The sequence below is a fragment of the Meleagris gallopavo genome, chromosome 1 (genome assembly GCF_905368555.1).
Source record: "Meleagris gallopavo chromosome 1, MGAL_WU_HG_1.1, whole genome shotgun sequence".
Lineage (NCBI taxonomy): Eukaryota > Metazoa > Chordata > Aves > Galliformes > Phasianidae > Meleagris > Meleagris gallopavo.
In genome coordinates this window covers 55,368,718-55,379,805 of record NC_139404.1, presented here as the reverse complement: position 1 = coordinate 55,379,805, position 11,088 = coordinate 55,368,718, and the positions used below count along the sequence as shown (strand labels likewise).

Here is an 11,088-nt window from a genome sequence, read left to right as displayed (position 1 = left end):
GTGCTCTTCTGAGAAAATGAATGAAGAAAATGGGGAGAAAAAAAAACACCACAGTTTTCGTACATCCCCTTCCAGTTGGGAACACAACACCTGCAGCTGCCTTCTGATCTTCTCTCAAAGCCCATTGCTGCTTGTTCCAGAATCTCGAGGTTACCCCGACAGCTAATACTCAAAAGTTTGCCAAGGTATCTTTTCCCCTGACAAAACGAGCTATTCTGTCACACAAGGCTGGGCTGCAGTGCTGTTAAAAATTGCTCTGCTGATGTTCAAAGAGAGCAGCTTGCTGTGCAGAGGAGTGGTAGAGTTAATAGTAGAAGGATCAGCACAGCCTCCTACCCTGCCATCTGCCTTCAGCTCAGCCAGGCCTTCTGCTGAACAGCCAACACTGGCTGGGGCCACGGCAGTGAGAAGCAACTCAGTAACATGAAAGACTGCCTGGGTTAGCTGATTAAGAATAAGATTCAGAGAGCAGGAATCCTGTACAGTGCTGATACTGACTCAGCCCAGGGATTTCATGGGGATATTTAAGCCCTTTTTTCCAAAGAAGTCTTTTATTTGGAGCAGGTGGGCGTTTGCATGCCTGCCTAAACCAGCCCCTGGAACCAGTGATCCTAGAAACAGGGGTCATTTCTGAAATTGCTATGCTTTCTTCTTTGGTCACCCCCTGGTAGAAAGTAGTGATAAATAATATTTAACTGCCTCATTCCCCTGACACATTCAACTCCCTCCCTTTTATAAAAGTACATGGAAAATGCAGGAAAGCCCACTGGAATGCAGAGGCATCCTCTCGCAACTGTGGGTCACTGATCCCCTTCTGCTCATTTTGTGTATTTCTCCTTTTAAGCACTGACCATGGCCAGCTACAGGCTGCTCCCACACCTCCGGACTGACAGCTGCCTCAAGAGCTTTCCCACTTTTTTCTGCCTTCTCTTAAATAATAGAAAAGGCATTTAAAGCCTGAAGATTGCCTCAAAGTAGCAAGTTGCTGACCCGTCTACAAAGTCTTGCTTGCCAGTGCAACCATGAAAAGGGGGGACTCAATCCCCTTGGGAGACAGTTGGGGCAAAACAACTCTGTAGACCCATAACAAAATGCTGAGATAATCTCTGATGTCGTACCACTCCGTGGTGATTTGCTACGGCAGTCTGATGAACTGCTCTGGTTAACCTCCAAATCTAGACCCAACCATCCACCTTCCTGAAGACAGGAAGGAGAAGAAGTGGGAGAGTACAGGTGTGGCTGAGACAGGGAAATGAAAGGAACGGAGAACTCCCTCTCCCACATACAGAGGATGGGAAAAAAAGACAGCGGAGCAAAAAGCCTGGACCTAATAATGAAAAACAATAGCTCGTCATTTATTTTCATATCCCCTTGCTAATGCTGGAATAATGCTAACAGTGGAATTTTTATGGCATGCATGTCATGCCTGCAAATACCAAGTGAATTACTTCTCAGCAAGGCTATGGGCTATGGCACTGAGCAGCACATTCGTTACAAGTGATTGGATGATGAACAACAGTTCCCAAATTCCTCCTTCACAATGCTACTTGCATTAGTTGTAATTTAATGAGAGAGAAAGTTTTGGCTCAAACCACTGAAATAATACTGCCTGCTGCTGCTTCCCACTGGGTCTTGTATTAACTCACACCACTGCCACTATCTCCACCTCCTCCTCCTCCACTTCCTTCAGCTCCTCCCTTTTCACGCCCATCCTCAGGTGCTAAGAGCAGTGTCATGAAACCCATCAGCATGGCAAGAGAGGGTGTCAGGAAGCCCCAGCTGTGGTGATCACTAGCAGAGTGTATTCTTGTTGGCTGAAATGCAGAAGAGGACACAAAACTGTCCCTCATCTCCACAGATGGCAATGGGCTAAGAGGGAGGTCCTCTAACAGGGAAGGTCTTCCTTTTTCAGGTAGGTTTGTATGCCCTCTCCCATATTCAGGGCAGAAGCAAACACCTGCTCCTACTTCTTTGCCCCAAGGGCAAAACACAAAGAGAGACAGGAGCACCCTGCATTTTTCTATGCTGGAAAGAGCCCAACTAGCCAGCATCACCTCCCTCTCCTGCAGCAACCTCACCACATAGCCCAACCCTATCACTTGACAGGATATTTATCCACCAGATGACCCTACACTTAGGTTCACCCCTGAAACACGACCCAGCATGTGGGGTCTCACTGGCTGGGCCAGCAGAAAGCTGAGAGGTCTGATCTGAACAGCAAACCTATTATTAAGAGACTGCAAATATCACCACTGCTCTCTTGGTGTAGATAGTCTCTTCAGTGCTCTCCTGTGACAGCTTGTAAGTGACAGGCTTCCCCTGGTTTCAAGTCATGAAGACTCCAGATCCCCTTTATCCCCTCTGTGTCAAATGCAATTTAAAAGCCCCCCAGCCCTGGCCACATTTTGTGGTGTTTTGAAGAAACAAATCCAAATTAAACTTACATGTTTCTAAAACTAAGGTACAGGCAGAGGAAGGCAAAATGCCTTTAGGATTGGAACCACATGTATTTGTGCAAATGAGAACTAGGATTTACAGTTACCCAGGCTCCAGTATGTTCTCCACTCCTAGCTGTGGTTTAAAAACAATCTGTTTTCTTGTAAAGGCTGACTAACACCAACAATCCAGCACGCTGGCCAAAGTCCTATGCCCTATGGACCTGAACATGGTAGGAAGGTTGGCAGGATGGGGCTACCACAGCCGGTGCCCACCAATGGCTAATTGGCCTTCAGGAGATGAGCCTCCTGTCCTAGGGTGAAGCAACAGGGGTGATCTGCTGCCCACCACAAGCCAAGCATACTTGCTTGGGGACTGACCTATAGGGTGAACGTATGTAACCAGACGGATGACAGCCAGCTGGCTTGCAGGCAGAATTAACCTGTTTTTTTCCAATTTGGGCATTCAGGGGAAAACCACAGAGATCAGAATTGCTAGCCACAATTAATCACACCTAGAGTTTAAAAACAGATCAAGCCCAATGCTTGTGCTGGGACAAGAAGCTCTGCTGGGGTCTCCTGTGCAGCCACCTGGGCCTGCTCTCCTTGTAGACTGTCGTGGCTCACACAGGGTGAAACTCAGCCCCACAGCCTGCCAGCATCCCCATGTGACACTGAAGGTCCACATAAGCCTCCAAATCGGAGCTTACACAGGGCTTAAGTATAGCTCAGCCAACAACATGGGGCTGGGTTTCCTCCGCTGCTAGCTTGCCACCTATGACCCCAAAATGGGAAAACCTCACACCATAGATCAGCCCCAAGGAGGGCAAGAGCAACACCTGCTCTTCCCTGCATCCCCAGAGAGCGCAATGGGCGCCATCAGGAAAGCCTGCTGCTCCCTGCACCTGGTTTAATGGAATCCCTCCCAATATCTGCCTTTTTAGCAAACATTTCACGGCAACAATGGAGCATTTTCGCCACATGAGCATGCCTGCGCTCCCACTCCTCCACACACCCACTGCCCTGCAGGGCAAGAGGCCGGCAGCAGAGAATTCCACTCCCATGGAAAGCCAGCATGCTCTCAACACGTTGCTCACCACATCCTTAGCCATGAAGGCCTCCAGTGGGCTGGTAACCTTCAGCCAAGCGTGACTGAACATGACAGGGCTGTGGTAGAGGGAAGGAGACAAAGGGACAGAAGCTGGTGAGGACAGAAGGGAAAAGACAAAAAACAAAAGAGGAGTGAAAGCCCAAGCTCTCGTGAGTCCTACAGTGACACAGAATGAGACAGGAGAACCAACTGCAGCTGCAACACATTTGGGAAAACTTCTCATTTGTTAATAGCTGCTGCAGAAAAATAATGAAACCCAAATGAAAATCTATGACCTGCAATTTGTACCAGTGATGCCAAATGACATAAACATGTTCCTAACTTACCCCCAGTGTGGCCACAAACATCTGCTTTATTGCACCCGCTATCAAAAGCGTGAGGCATCCCCACCTAAAGCCCTGCCCTGCCTTGTCACTCACCCAAATCTCACCTTCTTCCTCCCCACCTTATTTCCTACAGGCAAGGGCTTTTGGCAGGAGACACGGTGTCTGTCTGCGGCAGAGCTCTGTAAGGGAAAGAAGATGTTGCCTTTCAGGAAAGCTTCTTCCTGAAACCCCTTCAGTCCGTCCTGGCTGAGAGGAAGTGCAGGGACTGTTAATGACTCCAGTACTCCCCTGGGAAACAGTGACAATTTTGGAGGAGCACCAAAGAAGTTTGAAGCCAAGCCCAGTCCTAAAGAAAGGAGCTCCACGGTAGCACAGGTTCACTTTAAGCAAAATGAGGGCTCAAGCACCTCCCTATAGGGATTCTGAAACAGATACAGCTACTTCACTGAGGTGGTCCCACCTACATCAGCTACTTTATGAGCGGTATGCTCATCTAAATGGGTACAGAATCCCTAGGAGATACTGTGTTGCATACAAATGCCAGCTACATTGTAGGAACACATCAAGACTGAAATAACTGAGGATGCAGCAGGACAGAACGGAGAAGTGCTAGGAGAGCTGGAGAGAAACCCAGGAAGCAGTTCAGCAGGGCCGCCAAAAGCTGAGGCTGGGAGAGGTGTGTATAAGATGCCAGGCGTGCAGCTGTTCTGCGTCAGAATGGAGACGAGCTGGTGGATGTGGATTACAGATCCTTTCCAGCCAAAATAGCTTGGTTATACTTTTTTTTTTTTTTTCTCTTTTCAGCTTGAATTTCTAGTAACTCTTCAGCCTGAAAGAGTCATATTGCTTCAAAATCTTTCCCTGCCTTTTACAGGCAGAGTGGCAGTGTCCCCTCCTGAACACTCTGTGATTTACAGCCTTCCATGCTCGCAAAGGCTACACAGCCCCTTATGCACAGACTGCAGACAGCACTCCTGCCAACGCACACGCTGCCACAGCACTGCTCTACAGAAACACCCTGCATTCACCTTGTGTATATTTCCTCCTGTGCCAGCTGAGACAGCTCACAAGCACATAGGAGGCCTAATTTATATTTATTATAAATTTCCCTTCTTTATTCCTTGCAGAAGGAAGACTTCAGTTGACAATGGGGGGGGGAGGCAGCCACACCAAACACGTGTCTGCAGTCCTACACATGCCTGCAAACAAGGGAAGCATACCACATGTATACTTTTCCCTTGCATTCTCACGCAAACGATACCTACAGTCCCTTCCAACTCATGTGTGCTTTCAGATAGCACAGCCATTGGGAAGCTGCACTTTCATTATCCAGGTGCTCACAGCCTCAGATAAGGAATGAGAAAATGACACTGCAAGAAAAGTATTGTCACCACCAATGGGGTACGTCTGTGTCTGCGTCTCACGTGTCCTTGTCAGGCGGTGCAGCTATTTTAAATGGGGTTTGCAACACGTTTCTTATCCCCGCCTGCTAAATACATCCACACTCTGATGTTGAGAACACAGAGGGGGAGTTTGATGGGAAGGCAGGTTTCTGGTGGAGCCAGTGGAAGCGCCAGAAGAGATAAAGGAATTTTACTCATGACTAAATGCGATCCCCACTTCCTTCACAGACGCATGCCCTGGGGGAACTATTATGTCTTGGGTTTCTCCATGGAGCCCTGAAGCTGGCTGCAGCCAGGAACTATCCCCCTTTAAATCCAGGTTCAGAGAAAAGGCTGCAATCTCCTTTCTCTCTGCAGAGGACCTCGGTGCAGCCCCCGTTGCCCCGTTCCTATGAGTTCTGCCTGCAGCAATCAGCTCTCTGCAGGACAATGCTATCAGCCTGCTCAGAAACAGCACTAGCACACAGCACTGGAGCCTGTCATTATGCGAGCTGTGCATGGGAAGCACACCAAACCAGTCCTCTGTGGTCTGTGCTGGCTTCCAGTACGCTTCCATGAAGGTGACCTAACTATTAACTCCTGTTGAGCTGTTCTGTGCTCACGCATTTTATAACTTTAACCCTTGATAGCGTTACAGTGCCCGAGCGCCTCACACAATTCCTCCCACTTGCCAACGTCTTTCGAGCCTGGCTGCACCGAGCTGGACCAAAAACTCTTCACTCAACATTGCCACACAGCCCATCAGCAGCCTGCCAGAGAGCTTCTGTGTGCTTCTCTTCTGCTGACCCAGGGCACGTCTTGCCGCAAGGCACCAAATCGCCCTCATGGAAACAACCTCATTATGTACCCACCTACCCCACTGCATGGCTAAAGCGAGCCAATATGTTACATATTACTTGTTTTTTTTTCCACTGACAGCGAACACTCAGTGACCTTCTGACAGGCTGGTGGGATAGCTGAAGGAGAACACTAGAACAGCTGTTTATCTGGGAGTTAGCAGCACTGATGGCTTCAGGTTGAGGCAGTCATACCTTATCCTGTCCTGCTGAGGTCCCTAGCCTACAATTCTCCCTGCAGCAGCGCAGAGCCCAAGTGCAGGATCGGAACTTTGTGCCATTGCTCATGTGCTCGATAGCACCACAACAGATTTGCTGTGTTAGACCAGACTCTACAATAGGTATTTTCAAGGCTAGTAATAGCTACTTTACTCCCCAGAAAAGTTGTCTTGAGAGGAAGATTAAAGATTGTGTGCACACAGAGCTATGAGCATATCTACAAGGCTTTTCTCAGCAATTTTAGCTCCAGCCTCTAAAAGTCAATCATCAAAATAGGAAAGCAAGGAGAGTGGCTAGAAATTACCTCTATTTAGAAGCAAAACAGAGACTTTCTGAAAATTCATGCCAAACTCTCTGGAATTTGTCATCAGTAAATGCTGCCTAGGAGAACAAAATAAAACCCCGTGCATTCAGCTAGAAGTCCTTCACCTCCAGCCTCATGCTTTATGCAGAGCCATTCCACCAGCGTAAGCATGGAGCAACACAGATGTGTCCCACTGCAGTCCTGCTGCTGTCAGCTCCACTTGGAGAAAGCACCCAGATGGTCACAAAGGAGAACCCCAAGGCCCTCCAGTGCAGCTCTTACAGAAACTCCACTGTAAAGTCCTGACCCTGGGTGAATCATATGGCCTGATTTTCAGGTGGAGTTGTGCGGAGCCAGGAGTTGGACTCGATGACCCTTATGGGTCCCTTTCAACTTGGGATATTCTATGATTCTAAAGGTGACACTCAGCCTGCCTCTGCCACAACCATGCTCAGGGCAGGCTGGAGCTTCCTCCACTAGCCAGACTTCTGCTGATATTCTTTTGTGTACCTCTCCCTGTTCTCCCCATGGCAGACACGGAAGATTTGATCACCTGTTGCACCCTTTCATAAATACAGGTTGTGAGCTCTCTGGGGCAACGCTCCACTCATCCATCTTCTGGAAAACACGCAGCGCAAAGATCCTTGACTTGGGATCCTGACTGCCGGTGGATACAAATAATTGGAAATTAAAATAAAAGTGAAGTTGCCCCAGGGAACTGTTGCGCTTCCAAGTTTTCTTCCAGTCTAGATGACTTTCAGGGGACATGGGAGAGCTACCGCTGAGATAAACAAAATAAATCTCAGCCTACCAGGTTTACATGGAAACGATCAAAAACGTGTCCGTATTGTTCTGACCTCTATATCTTCTTTATTTTTTTTAGCTTTCCTCTAACCTTTAAAAGGCATGTAAGATAAACAGAGAAGTAACTGGGCAGACAACATCCTCGGATGAGATGTAGGAATATAATCAAGCCTTCAGACACATGCACACAAACACCATAATTTATCTCTTCCTCCTCCTGTTTGATATTATCCTCTGTTCTAGTATCATAATCTGTTGCTATGGAAACAGCTATGATGTCACTACGAGAGGTTTATGGATGCCTCGAACAGGAAGGAAAGGTACATGGCTATGGGAGAGGAAAAAACCACCTACAAACAGCTGCTGAGCAGGAGACGTTCCAGGAATGGCAAGCATTAAAAGGGAAAGACAAATACCTCGATGGCAGTGACGCTACCACAGACAAAAGCAGAATATAAACCGCGTTTTAAAAATACAAAATGCTTACCAATTTTGCCTATGAGTAAAAATATTCTGGGGAAGCTATAGGAGGTTCCCAAAAAACTAGACTTTCTCTGAAATGTTCCGCAGGTTTGCTGGGACTGTTTTCTGAGCCTTGCTGCTAGAGTCTGGGCCTCCGTCATCCCACTCCATCATCTGCTGTAAAGTTCCCCCCAGAAGCATGTGTCTAACACCCTGCCACTGCAGCTTTGTAGCCAGGGAGTTGCTGGCCTCCCGCCACTCCGTGTGCCTTTATGATCTTTGACTGGGAGAAAAACTGCGTCTTCAAGCAAAAATAAACAGTGAGGTGCCGAATCCACTGGATCACATCCAGTAGCAAATAAACGCCCTAACCCCAAACTATAAGCAAGAAAGAGCTTTTTTTTGTTCTCTTCGCTCAAGAGAAAAATACATAATCTTCCAGACTCACTGCTGAACGCCCTGATATACCTGGGCTGCTAGTGGAGAAAACAGCAGAGGGTGCCTCGTAGGCTCACAGCACACCCTGCCTTAGAGCCACATGCATTGTACAGGGCATGATGATGGTGCAACTGTCACGCACAGGTGGCTCTGCTTCCATGCCTGCAGCCGTTTCACTCTCCTGGACTGATAGTGAGAGGGCAAGCACGGGGACAGAGAGTGCAACAGCCACATGTGCCCTTAAAACCATCATCATGTGTTGGCGTCTCTCTGCAGGAGGATGCAGCATGCAGGGTCTGCCAGGGAGGAGGAGTGAGGATGGCAGATCACATTCTTCCTGCATAGCTGCCGTCATCAGGGAAAGGGCAGTGGCAGTGAAGGAGGAAAGCACAAGAATCTCAGATCAATGAAAAGTATGGATATTTCAGCTCATTTCTTCCAGATCAGAATTTCCCCAGCGTGGAGAGCAGCATCAGAGATCTTCCGGGAATGCTACAGCATCATTTTTGCCTCTAGCCTCAGCTCTAGCAGGGGAATCCCTAGTGTCTCCTTCCTGGCTATGAGCATTAGAGTATCAGTGGTAACTCCTGCCCTTGCCCGCCTTCCCTCCAAAGGATGCTAGAGACAACCCCAGGGAAAAAACCTGGAAGCAACTGAAGTCACTAAGAGCAGCTGCAAATACAGCCCAAGCAGGAGAACCTTCAGCAATTCACAGAACTTTCTGTTCCTGACAGCCTTGGCTATGACAGCCTCAAACCCTGCACTTAGCAGGGATCATCTCTCGTGTTAGTCATTTGCCATCACCTTTCTCCCCCACCTGTCTCTCTCATGCTCCTTTGTCTTGTTCCTTGACCTACTTCTTCTTCTTCCCTCCCTTCAGCCCATCCTCCCTTTCCCCAAATGAAACCTGGTAAAAAACATATAGGAAATTCCATACATTGTGTTTTCCTATCTCCACAGAATCCATGCTGTCTGCATTATCCACTCCCCTGTACTTGTATCTACACAAAATGTAAATTCTTTCATGTGGGAACTATCTATCACATTATGTCAACATCATGCCTGGCACAATGAGATCCTGCTTTTCTCTGGCACTGGTGCTACAACAGCAAAAATAATTGTTAATACTTTAAAAGCACCACAGAATGGTAAGACAGGAAGAGTGAAAGAAATGTCAAGGCTTTGTGGGGTGTTTTGTTTTTTTTTTTTCCTCCCCAATTGCTTCTATATTTGGGGGGCAGGATTTTTTTCCTTTCAAATAAAACAATGTCTCTTCTTCTCAGCTTTCTATTTGGGACTGCAAAGTGGAAAACAAAGCTGATCTTGGTGAAGAAACAGATTGTGCTTTTTTTAAATTGGCAGGTGACACCAAGCAGGAAGGGACTGCAAAGTCAGTGCAATCAGATTAGAACTCAAAACAGTCCTGACAGATGAGGAAGGACAGGATGGAATTCAAACAGGACAGCTAGCTCCACACATGCAGCATAGAAAAAAGCTCACCAGGCATCAGGTCTCTAGACAGGAGCTGAAGCCATGGAACATCTCAAGCTAAACACAGATGAACAATGCTGCGGTGCACAAGGCAAAGCAAATAGGAGCACCGCCTGTAAGGCACAAGAGGGAATACTGCTCCATGTAGCCAGTGAAGCCTGGGGAAAGCACTGGGATCCACCAGTGCTGTACAGAAGAGATGTGGGTCTACTGGGAAGAACGCAGGGAGCAGAATGGTCAGAACTCCACCAAACAAGGCACAGAAGAGATAGCTGAAAACAGGTCTGAAAAAGAATTAACCTAAGGAGCACAAAGACAAGGAGAGACACAACACTGTTGACAGAGCAACGAATTGTAGCAAGGAAAGTACAGCTGAGTTACAGAGGGAACAAAACTTTATGCTGACAATCACAGCGAGGGGCAGTGATTGCCCAGGCAGGCTGCAGACCTGCTGTACGTAGGGATGAGTGTGTTAGGGAACATGCTGGCAAGCACACCTGGCACAGTAGTACATCCTGCTTTGAAGGAGAGGGAACAACTTATTTTAAGACTTTGTTGCATCCACTTACTACGATTTTGGTGAGAGCTAAGTTTCTCAGGCACTTCAACATAGCTCACAGAGTAAGATAAACCTGTCAGCCTTCAGAACTGAAGGAGACATCAGTCTGTAGGCCACCTCAGCGTAACACTCTTGTTCCAGGTCTTGCCAGTGCCTTCAAGTTTTAAAGGTTATAATGGATAGGGAACACTGCCCTTCTGAGTTCCCCAAGTTTCTCTGGCAAATCTCACTGCCTCGTGGGGTGACCTTTCTCTCCTGCAATAGTAGGAACCACAAGTGATTGTCCTCATTATAGAACTGGGAAAAAGGCATGAATAACAAGTGAGCTCCTGCGAGTTCAACCAAACATCCCACCAGGAGAAAAACAAGGGAACAACCTATACTTCCTTCACCCAGCATAACCCCCAGCTTGCTGCAGTAGACAACTTAGGGTAAAACAGACAAAGTTCCACTGGCTACACTGCCTATCTGTGCTGTACCTCCCTGAGACCAGGCTGAGCCCAAGGCAGCTCAGGACTGGCATATGAAGGCACTTGTCTACTGCTGGCCATTTTATATCCCTACTGTGAATAAGTAAAAGATACTATTCTTCAGCATGCTGTCAATGGTTTGATTAGACAGCCAATATTTATATATGAACATACATGGCACTGCATATACACACAGTATGAAAGATTATTACTATTTCCATTAAATAAAT

At 47.5% G+C, this 11,088-nt stretch overlaps 1 protein-coding gene across 5 annotated transcripts in view; it reads right to left on the bottom strand.

The window, feature by feature from the left end:
* HIPK2 (homeodomain interacting protein kinase 2) overlaps positions 1 to 11,088 on the bottom strand; it is a 134,074-nt gene that overhangs the window by 117,291 nt on the left and 5,695 nt on the right. The window lies entirely within an intron of this gene.